At 40.8% G+C, this 26,968-nt stretch overlaps 1 pseudogene; it reads left to right on the top strand.

The window, feature by feature from the left end:
- Positions 1–307: 307 nt before the first annotated feature.
- On the top strand, positions 308–12,549 carry LOC123485884 (annotated as a pseudogene).
- Positions 12,550–26,968: the final 14,419 nt, after the last annotated feature.

Genomic DNA, 26,968 nt, shown 5'->3' with positions numbered 1-26,968 from the left:
CGTTACACAATGCTATGCCTAGCTAGCATCTAGCAAGCATTCCCTGTTTGGACAATTGTTAGTTAGAACACGTCATCAAATATTTTTAAAGATAGCCCACCAGCACTCGATAAACTTGATTCTAATAATTTGAATACCCACAATTAGGTTGAGCCAGGTGTGGGTATCAGCGAATAACCCTATTAACACACCTGTGGAGCTTGCACAAAGAGAAGAAGATCACAACAAATCTACTGTAATTAATGGAAGAATGCTGTTAACAAACATTGCTAGTTGGGTATCTTTCTCTTGTGTGTATAGTCCCAGCATGAGGCAACAGACTCATCTTACTCAAGACCCTGCAGATTTACACAAAACCCAAGGAGCTCAGAAGACTCCAAAGGGAAGCCCCTGGACCAGCTGGGTGGTTGAGAACTTTGATGAGGAACAGATATGGCAGGAGCTGAGCCCAGAATACCAGTGCTGGAAGCACTTTGAGACGGCAGGAGTCAGGCTGCCTTGATATACAGCCTGAGTATCCTGTTAAATGAAGAGGATGCTGATAAGGAGCCAGACACAGGATGAACAAGATAAGGGGATTTACATAGAAGAGGAGAGAGAAGTGGGGATTTAAAATACAAAGGAGAAGAACCACCCATGCTTAAAACTGCTATGGATGCCTTGAGAGGGGATAACACAGACTTGAGGACTTGATGTAGATTTGGATGGGGACGATTAGAAAACAAAGCAACAGAAGAAATGCCCAGCGGGAGAGAGAGTTTGAAATCATCAGGTCCCCATCAGAGGTTGATGACAGGTTCTTCAAGCTCTCAGAGATGAGGTCCTTTGGGACGATATGACAAAAGAGGGAAAGGAGGGGGGATGATGATGTAGACTATTTCCAGGACTTGCCTCTGGAGATGTGAAGATGAAGAGACCTCTTTTCAGAAATGTTTTATCCAAAGAAAAACAAAAAAGACAAGGCAGTATGTATCATATTGCTTTTCTTTCTTCACAGACCTAGCTACTGTTCAGCTACATGTTTTTGGTGTTTCTGGTCATTACTGTAGACCAACACACTGATTAAATCTGATGAATGTACTAGTTATGTTCTTTCTGGCAGCTGAAAAGTTCCAGGAATCTGAAGTACAGCATTCTCTTGACGCTGTGGATGATGATTCCGCACAAACAGCTGACCAATCAGACGCAGAGGATGAGGACAACAGTATGATGTATGCAAGATGAAGATGATGATGAAGAAAATGAGTAAGTGGCTGACAGGTCTCATTAATGTCATGGTTGGAATTGCATCAATAGGAACATAGGGAAGGGAAGACCATTTGCACTTAAGATAATGTGTTGTGTTTGTTCCTTTGTTGTTTAAGGGACTTCTGTTGGAGGATGAAGAGTGCAGATGTAAGCCAAGGAGGCTTGGAAATGGGGTGGACTCTTTTAACCTTACCTGGAGATGATTTACAGTGAGGGAGAAGAGATGGTTGAGACTCCTTGAGGAAAGTCTCAAAATGCTGTAAAACCTTGAATCCAAATCTTTCATCCTTTTGAGAAACGATAAGACAAGGCAAGTCTTCTTTTCTCAAGGGTTGCTTCTAGAATATCTACCAGTTGTAATTTCATTTTATTTGGTTTCATCTGGGTCAAGATATAGAACTTTATGTATAATAATTAATGAAATGGTAAATTTACTCACAGATGGCTGAAAGATCCAGGATTTGGGAAAAAGGCTGCTGCGGGGAGAGAGAAGCCATGGCAACTGTGAGAGGTGTCTGCTCAGATCTGTCCAGAGAACAGCCTTCTGGAGGTGGATGTGGCATTTGACTCGGCCTAGTATGGGTACGCAGCATTCACATACTTGTCAGTCTGTTCAGTTTAGCCAGTTAGCCCTGTTGAAGATTATTTATATTTTTACTTACTGCAAGTTTCAGAAGTCTGTGGGTGTGTGTGAGAGAGAGGTTTGTTCAGTCAGGTAATATTTACCTGTTTTCCTGCCCCCCAAGCAACAGAGGAAACCACTTGCAGCTGGGAGGACATCATCAAACAGAGAATTAAAGACCAGGTCAGTGTATAGCAACAAAACCAACGCATACTAACTATGGGGCAAAACAGACCGAAGCTGGTTTAGATTGCTGACAATATTTAAACTATATGTCTCCAATGTTTATTGAAACATAAGACGGCACAAATGAGAACTTGTCTTTCAAGTACATCGTCATAGCTGTTGGTTAGCTTTAGCTAGTGAATCTAGCCATTTTAGCATAGACATGACATCAGTCAAAACACCCAAACCAAGACATAGTATCAAGAACAAGATCAAACTAGCTGAGAAGAGTCACCCAAGATTCCCACACAGCTTCTTGTCACTGCTACAGAGTCTGGGGCCCTTCATAATCTCAACAACACACCAACGCCTGCACCATTGAATCGGCATGGATCATTTTCGTGACGCTTGTCAGCTAACGCATTTTTATACTGCTAACCCGATCTTGACAATAAACTGAATAACTAATATTCTCAGTTGGATCCAGCTTTGAATGTGTCACTGTTTCATTCTGAGTGCATAAATGGGTGGAAACAAATATAGGTCTATCCATTTAGTCTCATGTAACCGCATTAACACATTTCAAAGGCAATTTTTTATTTGGGGACATGTATTTTTTTCCAAGGTGTGGGATGACAAAGGTAAAAGAAAGAAGCCTCAAGGAAGATAGGTGCTTGAGTGAAAGGAAGAGGCTGACTTTGGACTATGAGAAGAGTAAGCTGAGTCTTGGCAGAGGTTGGTGAGCAAGAGTACTCTAAGCAGAATCAGGTAGTTATTCCATTATATTTTAGCAGGAACATACTCTATTTTTCTCTATATTGCAATACTCTATTGTTGAATTTATTATTTTTATTATTTCGATCTATTTCTTTTGTATTAAGCAAAAGACAGAGGGAAGAAGAAACCCAGCCCATGTAGAATTAAAAAGCTCATGGATTCTCTATTCCTTAAACTTGACGCTTTCTTGAAATTTCCCACTTCACACCCAAACCGGTGAGTTCAATGTTTCGTGTGCCTCTGGACACTGCAAAACTGCAGCTGGCCCCCAAACAAAGCAGCACGCTCTGCTCCCTTGCCCCAAACTGCAGACACAGAACTAACATCAACAACATGCATGTATAGTCTTCCGTGTTGAGGGAGAGAAATTGACTACTTCACTTCTAGTCTTTAAGAAACAGTTGTGTTGAAAATGCTCTAACCACTTGTATAATTCATTTTACACATTCTCCAAACAGACATACTCCACCAGACACACCACTATATGCCACGGTACCCAAACCAAAAAACAGATTTAAACAACGCTTCAGTTATGTATAGAACCATGTCATCGTGAATGCCTCTGCCACCAGAGGTTGGGCACAGGCAAAAAGCAAGTTTATTTTTAAAAACCCATACTGTGTCACAGCACTTCCTTTCTAAAGATCCAATTTAACTGTATATATGAATAGTGTTAAAGTAGTATTTTACGTTTCTCTTTCTATATATAACTCTTATTTTATTTTTAATGTAATATCTTATGATTTTCTTGTTCATTACTGTTCTGTATATTGTAAGTCATGTATTTATATTGTTTTATGTGGACCCTTAGGAAGAGAAGCATAGCCGTGCAGTAGCTAATGGGGATCCCCATTAAACTACATTTACATTTTAGTTATTTAGCAGACGCTCTTATCCAGAGAGCTTTCACTTACAGGAGCAATTAGGATTAAGTGCCTGCTTAAGGCACACATCGAGGACGCCCACCTAGACGGCTCAGATCAGGAACCAGCGACCTTTCGGTTACCGGCACAACGCTCTTACTCCACTAAGCCACCTGCCGCCTAACTAAACACTAGTATTTGCATGACAACCGGAATTTATATTGTCTTTAAAGATGGTATATTTGGGCTAATATGGGCACAAGGGGGTGTGGAGATATGGCCACCATACCTGCTAAGGGCTGTTCTTATGCACGACGCAACGTGGAATGGCTGGATACAGCCCTTAATGTGTTTATTGGCCATACCTACAAACCTCTGTTAAATTATAAACTGGTTACCAACATAATTAGAACAGTAAAAATAAATGTTTTGTCATACACGGGTATACAGTCTGATATACCAGGCCTTTCAGACAATCAGCATTCAGGATTCTAACAACCTAGTTTATAATTGAAGGATTTTAAACAAATGTGGAAACGCTTTTTGCACAATATTGATGTTGCTTTTTAAAATAGTGCAGCCTGTTCCTGAAGTGAAAGGTTTCCAATCTGCCTCTCTATTGCTATGGAGGAAGTCGCTCCTTGTGTCAGTGCTAGTAATGCTTAACTCTATTGGCTCCAGAGGAAGTCAAGGTTTTGTCATACACCTTTCCACAACATTTCACAATACGTTATGGGAAATCATATTCCAGTAGAGGACACTGACGCAACAAAAGCATTCAAGGTTGAAGACAACCAATGAACCACTGTGCTGTCCATCATAGTATTTTTAGTAGATGCTTGAGGATACAGGGTAACACCATTTCCTTTCTGATCTTAGAAGAACACATAACGTGCTGGGTGACTTGGAAAGACCCTCCACAGACAAGAAACGAGACAGACGTAAGAAGAAGAAGGTGAAGGATCAAGATCCAGGAGGGAAGGAGAAGAGACAGAAACTGGGAAGGAGGCTGTCAGGAACTGAGAATAAGAAACAACTTTCAAAGGCAGAGGTGGCAGAAAACCTCAAGAAACTCACAAAGGAGGCAAAGCAACATTGAAGGAAGGCTGTGCTTTTCTGCATGTTCCGTTTTTTATATTTTAGTTAACGTTGTCCCAAATACAAGCCCTCCATTATATTTCTGTGTGAGCACTATAGACTGATAAGGCCAATAGTGCTTCCACACATTTTCATTTGTATGTATTACAATAGCTTATCTGTTGTCAGTCACACTTGCAAATAGTTTCTAAAAATAGTGATGCTGAGCCTTTTTTATTTGTTCTCTGTTCAAGGATGAGGAAAGGATAAAGTTTTCCGCTCCTCCTCTGCCTTCTTCTCCAACTACAAGACCATGGGAAGAGCCAGATCAAAGGAGCCAAGACCCGGCTCCAAGAAGAAGAAACACAAAATAAAGTCTCAGCCAGCAAACCTGGTTATAATATTTACTTACATTTTAGTCATTTATAGCAGGACGCTCTTATCCAGAGCGACTTACAGTTAGTGCATACATGTTTTTTTCTCGGGTTTGCCGCATACTGGCCCCAGAATTTAGATTGTTATGATGATGTATGTGTTATGGGATGATGCACATTTCTTTGAGGCTGAGCAAACGAGAAAGCTGTAATTTATGTTAACCAGTAGCCGTAAGTTTGTAACTCACAATAAAAAGCAAGACTTGTCATTATGTAATTTATTCAGACTTTTGTGACCAATTAGATCTACACCATTAATCTGTTCAGTTAATCGATCTGGGGCAGCAGGGGTGAAAATCTGCTGATGCCTTGGGCAAGTGTACTCAACCATAATTTGGTCTAGGCCTGTGATATTTCATTATGTCTGACTCAAAACGGGTGCCAAAGTCATTCCATGGAGGTCCAGTGTCTGCTGCTGCTTAAATCAAGACTCAGACAACCAGGTGAGAAGTTTTTAATAATCCGTGATCTTTAACTATCAATCCATAAGGAGGAGCGAAACCCGTAGACACTCGGCTCTGGGTGGGAATGAGTAGACCATGCCAGAAATCCACATTTTACTGCAAATTCATCCGTTTACGTGATAAAAACATGTATTATTATTATTAGCTAAATCGTTGATTCAATTAGTGATTATTGCTGAAGGTTCAAACTTACTACTTGCAGCAGCTTATTTTTCATGGTACATGTTTTTCTGGTTTTAAAAATTTTAGCTGTTATTTAGGTCCAGCTTTGCTGCTCTCGCAGCTTTGACCACAGATATATTGTGGTCGTCTTCTCATGCTTCATCATCAATTATGGAGATATGTACGTAAGTATTTTTGGCATTGGGTCTAATTTATTTAAAATCTAACATGGCCTCCAACCACTAATGCCTTCAAGTGGTGTAAACAGCAGATGTGAACTGCCCACGTTTTCAGGCAAAGATTCCTGTGACGTCACTCAGTAATCTTTTTGTGATTGAAGAAGCAAGTGATCACATTCACGGAAGTCAAACACCGACAAGTTGCTGTTTATCGAAGACACTGTAACAGGTAATGTCAAAAAATTATATTCATTAGATATAAAATGTAAATAATATATACCATGGCTTATTGGTTGATCGTTTCACAGGTAACATTACCGTAGCTAACTGGATACGGTTTTAATCGAACAGCACCGCTTTGTTTATCAAACTAGCTAACGTTAATAGCATAACGTTACCAGTAGTTAAATAACCAGATTTCTTCATCCCGGTTGTGCAAACCATTGAAGTTAGCCAACCAATTCCTTTACTATGTGATCCATCAACATGGATTTAGTTAATCTAACAAAGTATCGTGTGTATTTCTGTACTTCATACAGAAAGTGGTATTGGTTTCCAGAGGGTGAATACTACTGTCAGTTTAGTTAGCTAGCCAAATTAGCCATATGGCTCAATGGCTGTCTGTTTATATGTCCGCTTCAGTCCCACTCTGGCTGTAGTTACTGTGTGACCACTAACCAGCTCAATGATGGTGATGACTACTAGGGTCGAAATTTTCCTTATTCCCTCTCCTTATTCCTCATCTGCGTCATCTTCTACGTTCTCTGAACAAAGGATGTGAAAACAAGACAGGGTGATGACAGCACGTCAGTGTGGCAAAGTACTTGTCAGACTTGCCATATGTATTGTTCTTTCAATACCAACGATTTTGTTTTCTTAGCTGGCCATCATGCTTGGGGAGGATCTAAAGCAGAAAGACTCCGGGTCAATCAGACTGGTGATCAATCGCCTGAAGCTCATGGAGAAAAAGAAAAGTGAGCCTGGCAACTACACCACACAAACACTGCAAGCTATAGCCTAGTCTCTGTTCATTGAAATGTTTGTAGTCTCGGGGTTGCTTTTTAAAATACATGCTTAAAGAATGGATCTTCTGTCTCTTTGTAGTCAGAGCTTAGCTCAGAAGGCAGCGGAAGGAGATTGCAGACTATCTGTCAACAGGGAAGGATGAGCTTACAAGGATCCGCAGGGGGCATATCATCAGGAGAGGACTACTTGGTAGAGGCCATGAGATCTCAGAACTGTACTCAGACCTGCTGTCACCCGCTTTGGCCTCATCCAGTCCATGAAGTGAGTGAGCCAGCCTAGAGACTCGGACAAGGCCTTCTTCTCAATTAGCTATTTCTCTGCACTGCTCCCAGCCTCCTCAAAACACATTGGATGAGGTTAGAGAGGGGAGGAGCCTGACTTTCTCTTCCATGTGCGTTTTGAGACAGCGATGAGAGCGGATGCAAGGAATCGATTAAAGACAATTGAAAGAAGAGCCAGAATTCTCCTAGTCAAGGAAAACTCCTGGCCTTATTATGGTTGTTTGAGGTTATCCTTCAGGGTTTGACATTAACGCTTGTTTTACTCTGGGTCTGACAAATAGTTGGACAAGAAGAATATAGATTTTACTGTGTTGTCTGTATGGACAAGTGTGTCAAATAAAAATCCCTATATCCAAAAAATTGCTCAGGATCAGAATTGAACCAGTGTCCTTCCGCAAGCAATGTGTTGCGATCGTTCTGAAATTTCTGCAGAGCGAATCGTGAGTAGAATTATTGCATTGATATATGGTCTTATGTCACGAGATGATCAAAGCGCAGAGCATATTTGTTGGGATATTCCTTGCTAGTTAGTTATTCAGTCGTAAGGCTACTCTTGGTTAGCAAACAGGATCATACAGCCACAGAAAATTCTGAAAAAGTCGATGGGCATCCCCATGTATTTATGCCAATGTGATTGGGCCTGGAGGAGAGATATTGCAGCAGGTAGGCTATGGCCTACAAAAATAATGTTAGACTAATGACTGACTAGTTAGCCAAAGTTCAAAACATATCGCAGCTCAAGCAAGTTATCTTGGTAGTTGGTTATTTATTTAATAGTATGAATTTAATGTCATTGTCATGTCCTATATCCCAAAAAGTGTTGTCCAGCATTTTGAATAAATGACTGGTTATTATTGTTGATGAACGGGTGCGTTAACTTACTCCAGTTATAAAAACCGCATGTCAAGTACTCCAAATTGGGAGTTGACTTCTATTCCTCAATTAACATTGGACATGTCATTCTGACAGTGTTAAAAATATTCTTAGAATAGCTAGGGCTGAGACTATACTATAGTAACTCTTTGGTCCTTTAAAATCCTGCTGTGTAAAATATAAAGCAGGAAGCTTGAAAATACATAAATGACTCTGGATGACAACATAATGTTTGTTTCCAACATTAAGGCTGTTTTCTAAATAGTGAAATCCGCTAGTGTTTTGCTCTCTTGCCACAATACTATTGAGTATCACTATATTGCATTTTCCGGCCCTGGAGAGTATCTAATTGTGAAATTCTCTCATCTCATTGTTAGATTCCCACAAAAACCTTAATATTTTAGGGGCCTTGATTTGAAGTAGCCTGCCTAAGCCATTTGATCCCTTTATTTATTAAATAAGGAAATATTTAATAAAGACATACATATTTGCTTGTACGTAATGCAAAAAATATTATTTAGGCTATTTAAGAATTGCCAACCATCCTCCATGAGAGTTCTTTAAAGGGCGGCAGGTGCAGCTTCCAGGAGGTTAGAGCGTTGAGCTCAGCAACCTAAAAGTTGCTGGTTCAATACCCAGAAATCTGTCAACGTGTCTCTTCGACAGTTACTAACCCTAATTTGCTCCAGGGGCATAGTACTATCATGGCTGACCCAGTAAAATTCATTACTTCACTGCACCTATCTGGGTGTATGTGACAAGAAGACATATTTGTATTTTTTTAAGGGCAGTGTTCTATTTTATGACAATCTGAATATGCATAGAAGTCAATATATAGAGGGGGTGGCCTACATTTTTCTGATTCTTCATATTCTAATGAGAATTGTATTTGTAAAGTTGTTCGGTTGCACTCATACAATACTCATTTTAAGCTCACCCCTTGGGCCTATGGTGCTAGCAGAGAATTTTTCATTTTTTGACATTCACATTTTTCATTTTTCCATTCACTTTCAGACAGTAAAAATTTTGTCAAGCCCTGTACACAGTAAAAAAATCTGGTCAAGCCCCGTCTCAACACTCATTTGTCTATTTCTTGGACAGGGAGTTGTACCCTGGTCTGGAAAGAGGCTGCCCACGCTTCATCTGGGCAGCCTCTACGGTCTGCAGTCTGAGGTCAATTTGAGCTCAAAATTGTGAGTAGTATGCAATGTGCCATGTGCTGGGGGACTCCCGGGAGATAGCATGCCTAGTTGCTTGGACTATTCTATTATACTGCCTAATTTAAACACTTATACACTCCCTTCTCACAAATACAATGTAACTATTGGACTAGAAATTGCATTTTCCTGTAATATACTTATACAATGCATTATTCCCATTGTACTGCCATATACTTTGTTTGAATTCTTATCTTTAATTATTTCTTATTAAGTTGTTGCCTTGTCAAGGAAGGAACCTAAACAAGATCTTGCTGGACTCATGCACATTGATGCGAATTCAGACATACTTACTCTAATAAAGCTTGAAACTAGTCCTCAGTAAAAAAAATGTAATGCAGCTTGTACACTTTTGGGTTGCATAATGATCCTTGATACTGTGCTTCCCACAGGTGTCTGACCAGTTGTGTGCCAAATACAGCAAGGAGCAGGCAAGCTTTCCAGGACAAACCAAATCGGGACTCACACGATAGGGTATGAACTTTCAGATGTCCTGCTTGGAAGATATATGTTGATGGGTTTGTTTCTGTGTGCCTAAAACATATTTCCTCTGTTTCTACTTTTACCCCATAGCTCATGCATAAACTGAGGTAGAGGCTCCTCCTACATCCTGGTGAAGCGCTACCTCATTGAGATTGCCAAGAACTACAACGTGCCCAGAGTCAGACGCTATGGTCAGAGTGAGCATTCGATGATGAAACCAGTTCACCTCCCACCATTCACTTGTGTGTCTGTCTCCTCAAAAAGGACCCTGACTGGACTCTACTATTTATATACTACCAAGTCTGGAAAACCAACAGCACCCTGGAACAGCTTCTTCCCCAAAGCCACATAAGACTGCTGAATAGGTTCACAACAAATAACAAAATAGCTACCCAGACCATTCGTATTTACCCTTTTTGCACTAACCTTTGACTCCATCAAGGCATACACTGCCACTGTTCATTACCCATCCAAGTTGCCAAGTAACTTTATTCCTGGTTATATGTGTACATCTCTACCCACCACTTTCCCGTACCTCCGCACATCGACTCTCGTACTGGTACCCCGCAAATATAAGCGTTATCACAGCACTCATTGTGTATTCATTATTAATTACTTTTCAGTTTTTTTCTCTATTTTATTCTCTCTGCATTGTTGGGAAGGGTCCGTAAACATTTCACTGTTAAAGCCAATTTTATGCTTGATCCAAAAATGTGGTCGGAGGCTTCAGAGTGGAGGGTGTGGGGATTTGGGCCCATGCAGCCTCCGGAGGCATGCAGAGGCCAACCAAGTTCTGCACATGGTCGCCAGGCGCCTCGTGGAATTTTTAACAGCTGCAGAGGGCTCCCGGGGGGGAGGCCTGCACACATGATTGTTTGACGGTATGTGGGGGCGGAAGGTCCTTTATAAACACAAACTCTCACTTCCCTGACATCAGCTCTGCGCTGCTCACACGCCGCAAGCAGTATGAATGCCTCTGACTTCTGCAGAGGCCGTATCACCACAAATGCTGCATGGCTAATGCAGACGCTTGATTGACTATGCACCAACTTTTAGTCTACAAATTTGTTTACGAATCGTGATGAATAACATTGGATTTTGCCTCGCAGCCAGAGGGTGTGGGTACAGGCGAGGAGGCTGGGACTCATCGACGTGGACTCTGACTTCAAGAAGCCAGGCGTGGAGGAGGTGGTGGAGGCGGCCCACCGCTGAAGCCATGCCCATGGGCCCCATCACGTTCAGCCACCCAACACCCAAAGCGACAGTAAGACCATTCTTTTCAATAGTGGCATAAATGACACCTAACTCTGTTTGGCGTAGTCCGCGGTAGGGGGAAACAAACACCACTGAACGTTATTGTTTTTGTTGCCCGAGGTGCTTCGTGCGCAGGGTAAAAAAAAGTGCTTCCTATGTGTGCTCTTTCTACTCGCGCGTGCAATGATGTCAGAGGGGAAGAAAACAGTGTTACTTGTTTGCTGTAACTCGTTGTATCATGTTCGCTAACAGACATAGCTCATTTCACCATTAATGGGATTCCAGCTTTAAGACTGAAAAATATGAGATGTTGATATGAATGGGATGTTTTTATTTATATTCGCTATTTTTTTCTTCCAGATGCCCGGCCCCATAGGGTTCATCGGCCCCTCTGTTGGCACTCTATGATGCCTTTAACAACTTCCACCCTCCAATGAGAGGAGGGCGGCCCCTGAGCTGCTGAGCTGCCCCCACCTACGAGTCTGTAAGTGTCAGGAGCCCCCCTGCACCTTCTGCTTCTCAAAAGACAGATGGGACAGACGCTTCAGTTCTCTCTCTTCGGGAAGAGTGGAGTTCCACTTATAGTCTTTGCTTGTGCCATCTCTTTTCAAGCACAGTGCTATGCTACAGCGACACGATAGGGATTGGATAAGAACAGATAGAATGTGGAAACGGGCCATAGCTGGTATGAAACTGCTAATCACTAACCTTGTGCTGAACTGCATACGACTGTCTTTGAATGCTCTGAGTGAGTATAATATGCTGAAAGAGAAGATCTGCTTGCTATCAAACTAATATGTTACTGGATGTATAGGAAGCAAAGTTCTTCACAGTAGAAGAATGCAATTTTTGAGGTGAATTATATTATTAGCTCTTGCTTTTTGCTCATTCTTACCCCAGCGGTGTTGGCTTTCTCAGCAATGCACTACTTCAATGATTCTTTCCTCCCCAATCACATACTAACATACAAAATATTATTTTCCTCTGCCTTCTCAGGTATCTATAGAACTTTAACATTTGGTCAACGCAGGCAGGGTAGAGATACGTCTAACACATGCGTGTGTTTTTTCAGATTGATGAGCTGTCTAATTAAACCTTCTGGTCCATCCCAGGTCTCTAGTAAGTTGTTTTCAATGAATATATCCTTTCCTACACGTCAATCTCTTCAACGATAGTATTTGCTTGCTTTTGCATAACGAGTTGCATTGGGGTGTATTTGTAATGTAAATCTAAACCCTCTGTTCTTTCCAAAGGCCCCTTACATCCCAGAATATCGATAACAACGCCCTCCTGAGCTGCCCTCAGTTCCCGACATCGCTTCCCACTTCCTCCTTTGGAGTTGCTGGATGAACACTGCGAACACTGATGACACCGACTTTGATGACCTGTCACGACGCTTTGAGGATCTGAAGAAGAAGACCTAGTCCCTCCAGTATCCCATCATGCTCCTCTGTGTTGTCGTCCCGACCCAGCTACAGTATCAGGGGAAATATTGAAATATTTTATTGGCACCCTTTGCAGTGAAACTCTCCACTGTAGTAGTCTTTTACTGCATGTTAACATTAACTGTACCCTCAATTTCAACCATGTGGTCTGTCTGGCACAATCTGAGGTTTGAAGGCCCTTTAGAGCTATTTGACAGTACATTTTTATTATCCACGCCATCCAATCAAAAACTGGACCGTATAGATAAAGTCATTATCTTTATATGAGCACTTTGGATATAAAATGCCTTCCTGATAGTAACTACTATTCTTGTAACCTCTCGAGCGTTCTTTTGCTGCTATGGTTGTCACGTATCCCCTTGACTCACAGTATGAGTCAATATTTGGTTAATAATCAATAGTCTTAACTAATCGTGTCTCTCGTCCAGAGACTGGATCGAGTGTGGATACAGAATCTCCAATCGTTACATTAAGTTGGTGAGTTTCATGAAACTGGTTTTGAACTGTCACTGAATCGCGATAGTAGAAAAACCTGTTTTCTGGCACTACACACCATTGTTGTCGAAAAGTATAAGGCCTCCAGGACAGTTTCAAGGCCCAGCACCTTGTCCATGTCGGGTTTTACCCTCATTACTCCTGGCTCTGAACCTTTGGTGACGTCTGAAACCTGTTCTATGACCTATCTGTTACCCTTTACATGCGGTGGAGGGATTCAATCAGACTCCTGGAAATAATTTGGTGTATTTTTTCCTAATAAAATTAACTTTTATTGTTTTAAAGCTGATTTAGTCTAACACTATACATGCACTTTCCATGTTGTTAATCTATCCATGCAATGAATTGGCGAAGGGAATGCAAGGATTTGACTGGTGACAGAAAATGATAGTCTATGAAAAACCACTTGACCATGGAAGTTTGAGGCGGTAACATCCGTCTCCTCAAAATGTCATGGGTTCTTCTTCCTCTTTGTGTAAGAGAGGTTTTATTGTGATTCAGTATGTTATCTATGTATGTGTATCCGTATGCACCACACTGCATTACTACGTCAGAGGCCTTCCCGTTCTATAAGTATATTCAGACGATGTACACATAACATGCCTATTTCTCAATTTATATAGTCTTTAGTTAAAATTAGTTCAAGGTTTTTTTTAATTTGATGAAAATGTATTGAATCTTGGCTGAATGGGAAGACGTTTTGATAAACGAGAGAAAGGGGGTGGATTTGCTGTTCCTGTCTTATAGCTTGTTTTCACCAATCTATAATGGATGCTGGAAAGTTAGGCCTGTCTACTCCACCATACTAAAATACTCGGCTTTAACACTACTTTACAGTGACCTGCTCACTGCTCATCCTCTTAGGTGTGCTGTAGGATTGTTTGAAGAATGTTTGGATACTAACTTTGATTAGCAAGTGTATATCTTGTCACATAAAACAGATAATAGCCTATGTTTTCTGTCCTAATAAAGGACATATTTCTAATTGAAGTTCCTGGTGTGGCTAATTTCGAGAGATGTAATTGTTTTGGTGTTGTCATATCTTGTCGAGTGAAGCAGTGCTGCTGTAATCAGGAACTCAGTTGGTAGTGCAGTGTAGAATGCTAGTACTGCCACTAGGAGGTAGATTAGCTACATGAACAGTGAAGCTTGACTGATATGGGATGCCTCCCAGTGGATGAGGCAGGTAAAGGGTTACACACAGACACAGAACTGTCTCAACCCACTCAATAATCCTCATTCAACATTCTAACAGGTTAACTGGGTTTGTTGTCTCCAGCAGAAACTAGTCTCCCTAAGCCTTGAGGACCCATTGCCAAGGGGAGCAGGGTTTCAATTCAACGACCTTGTAAAAATACCTTGAAACAAACAGAAAATAAATAAAAATAAGTGTACTTCAACTAGGTTTGAAGTTGGAATCTCAGTTTCAGGGAAGTTTCCCAAGTTTTGGGCTTTGGCAGAACATGGCCCAGGTTCCTGCAGAGGGATGCGTTGTTTGACACTGTTGTCTTGTAGATCTGTAGCATTGCAATGAGGATGTTTTCCTGGAACTCTCAGGAGCTTGGAGGCTTTTTGGTCAATCTCTGGCATAACTTTTTGTCTTGATGTGTTTTGCCAGTGGATGTAAGGAGTTGGGGTGACTGTGTGAAGTGGACTGGCCCCAACAGTACAAAGCTCTATGTGACATTATTACTATGTGGAATGCCTACTCTCTGTGCCAGGTTGGGTTAAAGTGGTTCAGAATAAGTCCCTCAGAGTCACAGGAAGCTGTCTGAGGAGGACGGCTCATAATGGCTGGAATGGAGTGAATGGTGGTATCAAACACATGGAAACCACCATGTATTCGATGTGTTCGATACCATTCCATTGATTCCGTTCCAGGCATTACTATGAGCCGTCCTCCCCTCATTAAGTTGCCACTGCCCTCAAGCTGTGTGCTCAGGGTAACCTTATAACTTCAAAGAGAGGAGATGCTACATCAGAGTGGTCTTTGATCTGTGGCACTCCAGTTTTTAATTCATAGTCACATCACAGAGTGTCCTGTCCTGTCCAGATGGCTGTCTGAGAGGTTCTAATCTAAAGGTGTCTGTATGCATGAATTGGTTTGTATTCTGAGTGTCCAGGCTGACCCAGCTAGGTGAGTCACTGTGCAGCGCCACTAAAACGTCTCTGAACTGTGGGACGATGATGAGCTGTTTGACAGCTCTGCTCTCCCTCTCTTCCTGGTGGCAATGACAGGCTGCTACCCCCTTCTGAGGTAGGGATAGGGCAAGAGGATGGGTGCTAGACCCTGTAGTCTTGGAAAGAGTCCACTTGTGTTCGAGCTCTGCATGGTGCTGGTGTTTCCCCACAGACGTGGGGCAAGTGCAGTTTGTATGTGGCAGAGTAGATGGAGAGACAGGGGTCACCCACATGTCTGGCGGTGTAGGAATGGGTGCAGGGTCGCAGCCTGAGTGTTCACAGTAAACATAAGCCTGTAAAAAGTTGCTCAAACTTCTCAAACTGCTCACTACATAGGATGACAGGTTTTGCGATCTTGAGAACTGGGATTTGTTCAGTGCTTGTACTTTTTGAGAGAACATTTGGATGGGTCCCGCAGAATGGCAGTGACAAGGCTAGCTACCTGATCAAAAGTGGAGTGATGGTGGAGGTGGGGTTTGTCCCCGGTTCTGCCAATGTTCTCCACCGGCTCCTTATTAACAATATTTTGTGAAAAGGTCCTATGGTGCCACAGACGATTACGTTCAGCACCTGGTGATGTGTGAGTTACCGTCGAAAAAACACTTTCCAAGTTTAATTATGGGGACTTTTCAGTGATTTTTCCACTGTTTGAGTATTGAGTTTAAGCGCATAGGGGAAATGAAGCAGCATAAGTCCTGGTTTCTCAGGTTGGCTTGACCTAACAACAAATATCAACTAAGACAATTAGGTTATTACTATACACAATATAATATAAAAATAATTCTTATTACATTCTACCCGGGAGGACAACACCATTGACCGAGCTGACAACCCTCCTCTGTATACAGAGTTTAATTCACGAGGGTTTTAAAATAGCAAGAATAAAGAAAACAACCAATTGGAGAAGGCTGCTTCCCTGCCAGAGTCACCCAGTCAGGAGGTTGTTAAAGCCCGGAAGCACTTTCCTTTCTGCTCATGGCCAAACTCTCTATTTTTCAATACGCTAGATAGACAGACTCAATTTAGGTTCACAGAATATTAATATCCCCTCTTCCAACATTTCTATTAGCTTGGCAATTCCCCAATAAATGCACTAAATTAATTTCTCACATTGACTTGAATTGATTAATTTCTGCTTTTTATTAAAACATACTCTGCAGAGGGCCCGATTAATTTTAACTGAGAGTCAGATATTCGTTTGGAATGGATAATGTTCTGTCTGACCACTGTCCATTGTTGCTGCAGTGAGATTTACCTCTATTGCAATCTCCATTGATACTGAAGCCTTGCAGAGACGAAATGATTGATTACACAAAACACACACATTTACTCGAGGTTCAGCCTTCAGTTCTATGGAGTCTCACACAAATGAATGAATACATGATCAACTCAGCATGGTACTGTATAATGGATCTCAAAGCCCTCAGAAGAAATAGATGTTTGCAGTGGAGCTGCCAGTTTTTCTCATTACCCAAGGGATGAATGCAAGGTCTTAGATTGTTGTTTTTATTTATCAAACACATTCTTAGTCTTAGAAATCATGTGGACTTTGCATACTTTCCTAGCAGGGGGTTTGGGCACTCTACACTGTAAACGAAGTATTCATCCCCCTTGGCGTTTTTCCTATTTTGTTGCATTACAACCTGTAATTTAAATGGATTTTTATTTGGATTTCTGTAATGGACATACACAAAATAGTCCAAAATTGGTGAAGTGAAATGAAAAACATTACTTGTTTCAAAAAATTCTAAAAAATAAATAAACGGAGGCAAAGTGGTGTGCATATGTATTCACCCTTTGCTATGAAGCCCCTAAAAACAAGATTTGGTACAACCAATTACCTTCGAAGTCACATAATTAAGTTAAATAAAGTCCACCCACTGTGTGCAATCTAAGTGTCACATGATCTGTACCACATGATCTCAGTGATATATACACCTGTTCTGAAAGGCCCCAGAGTGCAACATTTACTGGGAGCAAGGGGCACCACCTGTCACGGATTCAGCCAAGGCTGCCCCTCCCTCCTTGCTCGGGGCAGGCTTCGGCGTTCATTGTCCCCGGAGTACTAGCTACTGCCGATCTAATGTTTCTGTGTTTGACTTGTTTGGTCTTTATGTGAACACTCTGTTTCCCTATTAGGTTGTATTGTCTTCCCTATATAACCCTCTGTCTTTCAGTGTGTTTGTGTGTGATTGCTTATTCGTCATCGGCAGTAGTTCGGTTATTTTCCTCCCTGTGTGGAGGTTGTTGAGTATACTCTGGTTACTTTCGAGTAAAGTACGTTTACAGTAAGCTCTCTATCTCCTAGGGCGTTTTGACTTTCGCCTCCGCATTCCACTGACGCTCTGAACACCACCAAGCAAGTGGCACCATGAAGACCAAGGAGCTCTACAAACAGGTCAGGAGTTGTGTGAGGAAGTACAGATCAGAGTTGGAGTTTATAAAAAATAATCCGAAACTTTGAACATCCGGCACGAAGCACCATTAAATCCATTATTAAAAAATTGAAAGAATATGGCACCACAACAAACCTCGCCAAGATAGGGCCGCCCACCAAACCTCACCCGGACCAGGCAAGGAGGGCATTAATCAGAGAGGCGAACAAGAGACCAAAGAGCAACCCTGAAGGAGCTGCAAGGGGCTACACAGCGAGAGATTGGAGTATCTTGTCCATGGACCACTTTAAGCCGTACACTCCACAGAGGTGGGCTTTACAGAAGATGTGGCTTGAAAAAAGCCATTGCTTAAAGAAAAAAATAAGCAAACACGTTTGGTGATCGCCGGGTGCCATGTGGGAGACTCCCCAAACATATGGAAGAAGGTCTCTGGTCAGATGAGACTAAAATTGAGCTTTTCTGGCCATCAAGAAAACGCTATGTCTGGCGCAAAACCAAATCACATTCTCATCACCCGAGAACACCATCCCCACAGTGAAGCATGGTGGTGGCAGCATCATGCTGCTCGGGATTTTTTTCGAATCGGCAAACCGGGGACTGGAAAACTGGTCAACAGAATTGAAGGAATGATGGATGGCGCTAAATACGTGTGGAGATTCTTGAGGAATTACCTGTTTCAGTCTTCTCCAGATATTTGAGACTGGGACGGAGGTTCACCTTCCAGCAGGACAATGACCCTAAGCATATTGGAGCTAAAATCAACACTTGAGTGGTTTAAGGAAACATTTAAATGTCTTGGAATGTGCTTAGTCGAAGCCCAGACCTCAATCCAATTGAGAATCTGTAGTGACTTAAAGATTGCTGTACACTATGCGTAACCCATCAACTTAAAGGAGCTGGAGCAGTTTTGCCTTGAAGAATGGGCAAAAGCTTATAGAGACATACCCCAAGAGACTTGCAGCTGTAATTGCTGCAAAAGGTAGCTCTACAAAAGTATTGACTTTGGGGTGAATAGTTATACACCGGCTCGGTTTTCTGTTTTGGTCTTATTTCTTGTTTGTTTCACAATAAAAAATATTTGGCATCTTCAAAGTGGTAGGGCATGTTATTGTCAATCAAATGATACAAACCCCCAAAAATCTAATTCTCTAATTCCAGGTTGTAAGGCAACAAAAATAGGAAAAAATGCCAAGGGGGGTGAATACTTTCGCAAGCCACTGTATACAGACTCTTCTAATAGGTTTCTGATGAGGAGAGGAGAGTTCAGTTCATTAGACCAGTTATTTGTCACATCAGACTGCATGTTAAACTGTCACTTCCTTTTCAGGCTCCTATCATCTGTCAGTGCTAATGTCAGAACATGAGGAGTGAGTGACTCAACTGGTCCAGTCAACGGTTACCATTATCAATACCAACATCAAAGAATTGTTATCCAAAAATCAACAGATTGATTTCACAAACTGAACACCCATTTGTTGACAACTCCAACGTCTAATATCGATTTAAATTGGACGTTAGTCTGATGTATTTGCCCAGTGAGTTTTGTTGGAGACCGTTATGACCTGGAGCACCCTTTCTTGTTAGTGGTTGTACTTCAGTAGTAATTATTCTGTTATGGGTTAGGTTGCGAATAATCTATGTGTGTCTGTATTTAGGCATAGGGAAAGTCAAAGGGCCGGTCTCTGAGTGCAAGAATGATTCCATAGGGTCGGATAGAAGCCATTTACTCTGGGGTTACGAACATGTTTTGCAGAAATTAATAGAAACCACCTGTCTGGGTTATGATAAGGTCGCCGGTTAAGTTACTGTCCAACTGTTTAGTTTCTGTGGGAAGTGAGGAGATGGCTTTCAATGTGCTGTAGCTGGGGAGTGGAGTGAAGATAACACGGATGCAGATAAGCGGAATCGTATCTCACAGAAGGAGGACAGAGCCAGACCGCCATCTGACCCAGCCTGGATCATCCTACTGTGTATTTACCTCATGTACAGTACTGTAGTTAAAGACTGTGTGACTCTGTATCATCTATGTTATTCAGCTGAAGCATCAATAGGCCCTTTTCACGTGACGATCAGACAACTTCCGTTCTGCCCACGATGCAGGTTGGTGTTTAGCATCCGGTGTCGCTTAGAACGCTTAGCTAGTAGCACATCATTATGGAGTTCCCACCAGTCCCTTTCAATCTGCCACCATACAACTTAACAGCTGACTTAGAACCTTGCTGACAAGTGGTCCCTTGACTTCAAGATCGGGAAGCTTGATAAAGGCTCTGGTTGTTCGTTGAAGGTTACCTGTTTGATTGGTGAAGGTACGTGTTTATCTTTATTTAGCTTAAATTAGCCCTATGCTAGCGAAGGTTATGAGCTGACGAAGTTTCTGTTTTGCAGCCTCTTTTCTTTAATATTACTTTTTTGTATCAACTGTAAGATAAGAGTCAGTAATGTATTAATGGCTAATGCCCCGCCCTTTCTTAATTGTGTTATATACTGGTATTCTATGTATTGAAATACAAATTTTGAGGATTGCGATGTTGTAAATGCTTTCTTACCAAAATCAAAAGGATTGAAGCAGTTGCTTGCAAACATATATTTAATAGTTCCATCAGTGCCAATGACACATAAGCACATAACATGGTTAATAGTTGGATATTTTACAATATATCACATTAGGTTCATTAATAAGCGCTATGAAAAAGATTATTCCCTTAACAAAAACATACAGTATAACATTAAGATCAATTAAATTACCAACAAAGGTTAATTCATATTACATTTTTTTGTACATACAATACGTAATATAAAAAGTACTTCTATTTACAGCCCATCTAGCTTACTCCAGAAAGCTATACAACTTCCAGTTGACAAAAACATCAGACTGGTTTGTCTCCTAAACTTCAATGTCGGGAAGAGTCCCTGATAGTTCGACATGAGGTACCAGATGGCCCACAGCTGATTCACTGAACCCACTGTGGAAAGAGGAACAAGCCCATCCCAGATATGGTACTCCCTTCACACCTCCGTATGGCCCTCTCGACTAAAATCCTCGCCCGGGCGGGCTGGCCTGGGTCTTAAGAGTGTCCTCCCTGCTGAGCTGAGAGATTTTTTCAGTGGAGGGATGACGGTGTTGCCCCCACTTCTGACAACACTCCTCTCGATCAGGAAACCCTTGTCCGCCATTAATTCATCTCCGGGCTGAAGTAAATGCAAGATCTGACATTTCCGTGTTATTTCCATGCTTCGGATGGAGCCTGTGTAGAGCTTTGACTACAAATGTGATAACACCACATGGAGCTACCCAATCAGCCCTTTAAAGGTGGTGTGGATTTTTGGTGGCTCGAAAAGGTTTCTGACTGTGTAGTGAGAGGGAGGATGGTGTTTCTAAAGCGGATCTCGGTGCAGTCTACTATATACTCTCACCCCTGAGGGGCACAGTAGAGCTTGAACTTATCAGGCATTGTGGCCCTGCACCTGCTCTCTTGTCATCCACACCGGCAGTGAGCCAAGAACCTGGTAAAGGTAGCTGGTCCATGTTAAAATGATGCGGCTAAATGTGGACAGGCTGACCTCAAAGATGGTAGACAAGGTTTTCTCCTGAAGCCCAGCTGCAACACGACACAGAAAACATAAATAGTTCATCAATGGCGGGAAGTTTTCGGTGAGGGCTAGGTGTCACATGTGCCGTTTGCTGTGCCTTAGACCATATACAAGCTCGTGAAGCAGAGAGGATAAACAGAATCCCAAAACAATAAAAAGAGACCTCCTTTGAGCTGAATCGTTGTGTAGTAGCGATAGTCTATCTGTGACACAAAAATTAAAAAGGGAGTGGATGCTGCTTACTTAACTGTCAGGTGCTGGATCTCAATTTCTAGGGACAACACTCTGCAGCTCCAACTCTCGAATTCTTTTGAGTAGCACTGTCAGTTTGCACCTTGAGGGGGAAGAAAAAAGCATACATGTTGGTAGGTTAGTTATTACTCATCTACTCCCATCCCATTTTCAGTAAGTTTAAAACTGAAGAAGCTTCTAAGATGGATGAGGTTTAAACGCCAAGTCTTTTCAGAGAGACCAGTTACTCCAAATCGTAGTATAAAATAGTATTTTACTTAACTGCCATATACTTTGTCTTTTTTAAACAGATACATGGTTACTCTTATTTGTAATACTAACCAGGAGAAGGACGGCTGATAGTCGTGATCGTTTGTCACTGCAGACAAAGCACCCTCTGTGCTGTCAGGCATCTCATGATCAGAATCATCCAGGACAGCAACACCAAGACCGGCTTTCTTGCTCGCTGGTTAAACTGACTCCCGAGCTTGTGAGCCGCCTCCTATATGTGTGAAATTAACCATATGCTTGTCATGATACATTTTGGTGAATCACTTTTCAGTCCCTAAAATGACAAATGTAATAGCTTCATAATGCATCAGGATTAAATTATTAAACATTTGTACAAGTAATATATTATTGGATTACAGTAGTATTACGTTTAACGCTGTCTACCTATCCCTTACCCCAATCATTCCAGTGGAATCTAGACGGCACTGATCCCTGTTTAATACGGATCCGTCCACTGGCCGATGTGTATCTATCCTCAGGGGGAAAGTGCGCTGCAAACAAAGGTGCTCCCAAGAAGAATCTCTAAAACTTGGTCCCTCTCTGATCGCCCTCACCCAACGGGCACGTATTTCTCCATCAACAGGGAAATCGTGAAAACTCAGATAGCGGGAATTTCTGTTTGTTGTTTGAACAAAAAATGGTACACTGCAATAGCATCTTCTCGAAAGATTGTTCCAATGCTTCGGTGTTGGATGGGATACTGTTGCGATACAGACACCAGAGAAAAGAAACAGCTAAATTAACATTCAGCTTTGACCAGGAATCAATATTTATCTAGCTATCATGCACAACAGTATTTGAATAGGTAGGGAGTTACTATACATTCATGAATAAACTAACTGCTAACAAAGGGTTAGATAGCTTAGCTAAGTAAACTTGTTACATTACAGCCAGGCAGCAATGTAACGCTACCTTTAACGTTATCGGTATCTGGTACTAAGTTGTTGTTAGCTAACGTTAGCCCACTTTAAGTAACTACAGCGTGAACAATTATGAATTAACAATAACGTTAGCAAGTTACAAACCATTGCATATACGTAAACATTATTACTCTTAACTTTACTAATTTAACTTAAAACGCACCTTTTGGAATTTCTTCAAGTAGCTACTTGCTAGTTAGTGGTCAACAGTTGTATTTTTCGTTGAGAAGTCTCTAGGTTACGGGCTAACGGAAGTGAATGTTAACCTGCTACGTGGAAAGGCGGAATTAGATGACGTCATCGTGAAAAGGCCTATTGGGTGTAATAAATCTAGTTTGAGCCTTCTTCCTGTGTCCACCTTGAGTTTGTACCAGAAAGTTAGAGACGTAACAATTTAAAACTGACTTGGATAGAGCTGTTTTATTCACGTGTGTGCTTTTGCTGGGCAATCCATTAACTCCATAGCTTGCAGTGACACATTGGCCAGAGTTACGAACATGAGTCAGAGGAGTTGCTTGACAATCTCAGACAGGAAGTAAGATAACTTTCTGGGGTGATATGAGTGTATTACTATTGGGTGTTACACCTTCTTTCATAACAATCTGCTGAGCACAGTGAAAGTAGGACTCATGTTGTGATGGGGATGGATCACTGAATATAACCTTATTTAGGGAAAAACAGTCTCAAAGACATGCCTTGTTTTAATAATTTTGTAAATGTATTCCAATAAATAAATACATAATACTAATTGAATCCACAGATACAATCACCTCCCAAATTATTAGCGCCCTTGACAAAGATGAGCAAACAAGACTATAAAATAAATAAATACAAATACTGAGAGTCTACTTGTATGCTCAGATTTTTTAAACTTTATTTTATACTAATACTGTGAAAGAGATTTTGTTGAACCTTTTACTGTGTGGGCTAAATCAGGGTCACACAGTGTTTCTTGGTAGTAGTCTTAAATTAATCTACTTTACTTCCTCCTTTTTTTAATAAAAACGATATTGAGTTCAAATTATTACATTTTGAGTTTTATCCCATTATTACACTTTATATACATCACCAGAAACCAAATTAACAAAACCGTTTACAAACACTGGATGTTTATTATGTTGATTCATTATGAAATTATGAAAAATATTATACATTCCACCCATGACCACTACAGGTCATTTCACTGCATGGAAAAGGGTTACCAAGTAAAACAAAATCTCAAAAAGATGCTGCGAGAGTGTCTGTCACGCCCTAAAAGCTCTGGGACTCTTGTATGTTGATTTTCAGGGTGTGAGTTTTGTCATTGTTTTGTGTTCTAGTTTGGTATTTCTATGTTGGCCAGGGTGGGTTTTTTTTTTTTCCCAATCAGAATTTTGCTTCTGTTGTCTCTGATTTATACTCCGACTAAAGTAACCCGTTGGCATTGTTTTTGATGTATTATCTTGTTCCGTTTGGTTTGTGTAACCGTAAACTTCACGTTTCATATCGTTGTTGTTTTGTTCGTTGTATTTACATTCACAAATATTAACATTACGCATATCACACTGCGCCTTGGCCTTCTTCTCAGATCGTACTTCCCAATTATTGGCACCACTACCAAGCACCGGGGTTCTTATAAATAAAATCAAACAAAATAAAAAATCTGCATTAACATTCTACTTAAAAAAAATTTAATCTCAGTTTAAGGACTGTATCTTCCATCTTCCTGTTTCAGTAGTATAAAAATAGTAACACCATGTAAATCCTTTGTCATCCATCACCATTGGAAAGCAAAGCACTCACAAATGAAGAGAACAAATGGCTTAACCTTATAAATCGAATGGTTACACAATATATATGTTATATATATATATTAGTGGAAAATATTTATCAGCCTTATTGTGCAAGTTCTCCCACTTAAAAAAGATAGGCCTGTAATTTTTTCATCAACAAAATCAGAAGAAAAAAATCCAAAAATCACATTTAATTTTTAATAATTTATTCGCAAATTATGGTGGAAAATAAGTATTTGATCAATAACAAAACGTTTCACCAATACTTTGTTATAACATATACCCTTTGTTGGCAATGACACAGGTCAAAGCGTTTTCTGTAAAGTCTTCTAAAGGTTTTCACATATCGTTGCTGGTATTTTATTCCCATTCTTCATGCCGAATCTCCTCTAGAGCAGTGATGTTTTTGGGGCTGTGGCTGGGTAACCCATAGACTTTACTCCTCCAAATATTTTCTGTATTTTAGAGATCTGAAACTGGCTAGGCCACTCCAGGACAGCAGAAAACCCTTTTAACCACAGAATCTCCTTCGTTGCCAGGCGGTGTATTTGGGATCATTGTCATGCTGAAAAACCCGTTTCATGCTTCAATGCCCTTGCTGATGGAAGAGGATCCTCAAAATCTCGCATTTTGGCCCCATTCATTCTTTCCTTTACATGATCAAATGCGTCCTGGTCCCCTTTGCAGAAAAACCCAGCCCCAAAGCATGATGTTTCCCACCCCCATGCTTCACAGTAGGTGTAATTTGTTCTTTGGGTGCAACTCACGTTGCTGTCCTCCCATTAGTTATTTTTACCAAAACGTTCTGTTTTGGTTTCATCTACCATATACATTCTCCCAATCCTCTTCTGGATCGTCCAATCCTCTGTAGGTCTTCAGATGGGCCTGTGGCGTGTTAGCGTACTAAATCTGGCACATGCAGGATTTGAGTCCTGGTAGTGTGTGCGTTAGTAGGCTTTGTTACTTTAAAGTTACAGCTCTCTGTTATTCTAGTCCCCCGTGTGGTTCTGGGATTTTTGCTCACACGTTCTTGTGATCATTTTACCCGCGGGTAATCTTCTAACCCCCATCGGGGAGTTTATCAGTGATATTATGTCTTCCATTTCCTAATAATTGCTCCACTTGATTGGTTCTTCAAGCCAAGCTGCTTACCTATTGCAGATTCAGTCTTTTGACTGGTGCAGGTCACACAATTTTGTTTCTGGTGATAACGGCAGCTCTTTGGTCTTGGCCATAAGTGGTTTGGAGTGTGACTGTTACAGGTTGTGAATGGAGTGTCTTTTATACTGATAACAAAGTTCAAACTGATTGCTGCCATTAATACGATATGTGGAGGACAGAGGAGCCTCCCAAAGAAGAATCCCAGGTCTGTGAGCCAGAAATCTTGCTTGTTTGTAGGTACCAAATACTTATTTCCCACCATAATTTGCAAATAAATTCATTAAAAATCCTACAATGTGATTTTCTGATTTTCTCTCAATTTGTCTGTCATAGTTAGCGTGTACCTATAATCAGAAATTACAGGCCTCTCTCATCTTTTTAAGTGGGAAACTTGCACAATTGGTGGCTACCTAAATTCCCACTCTATATATATATATATACATATACCACTAACAACTATTATGGTTTAATAGTTTAAAAACCACTGGAGCAGTGAGTGATTCTAAAGCCCAAGTGTATCTTTTCCTACTCACGGTGAGAAAGGCGGTTTGATTTTATGAGGCCGGTTTTGCCCCATTATCCTAAACTTGTTAAGGTCAATAGTATAGTATCATGTTCCTTACAGAATGACGTTATTGTCCACTTGGATCTTCCAACAGAACAATACCCCCCTATCCACAAAAAAATGATTATTTTACCAAACATTGGTTTGCAATAATAACATCTCAGTCCCGACTTAGACTTCCCATTTGCTACAGAGGTTTGAACTGAAGAGGGTAGTCCATAATCTCAGACTGAGAGGATATCAGAGGATCTGAAAGATTATTATGAAATATCTAGTTCCTTCCCAATGTGTTAAATTTAATCTCATAAAACATTCAATATAGCTCAGGTTTTGTATTATTTATGTTATTCAGTCTTGGGACAATGATTTTGGAGGTGTTACTTAAAAAGTAATTATAAATGAACAGTGTGAAACTATGTGCAGTTTGTATAAAATAATATATTGAGTAATTCCATCCCATTGATAGGATTCATACAACCAAATCGTTTCTAACTATCAACTTAATAAATATTACTTTCAATGATACAATGGTTATATTTAATACATTCATACATATTATTGCTTTATACATTCTTATAAATAGATTAACAAGTATTCAGCTAAAACATTATAACTGTATTTTCAAATAACTTCATATATTCTCAATTTGCCACATTGATAGTCAGTGCTGGCGAGCCAGAGGATGTCTGTTTTACATGAGGGCATCGCCCAGCCCCATTGATCTCTAACATGTCAACTAAATTGTGTTTCCTCAGTTATCTCCTGTAAAGTCACAATTTACACATCTCCGTTGTT

Source organism: Coregonus clupeaformis, unplaced genomic scaffold (genome assembly GCF_020615455.1).
Source record: "Coregonus clupeaformis isolate EN_2021a unplaced genomic scaffold, ASM2061545v1 scaf0892, whole genome shotgun sequence".
Classification (NCBI taxonomy): domain Eukaryota; kingdom Metazoa; phylum Chordata; class Actinopteri; order Salmoniformes; family Salmonidae; genus Coregonus; species Coregonus clupeaformis.
Note: the sequence above shows the minus strand (reverse complement) of the source record. Positions and strands in the feature narration are given on the sequence as shown.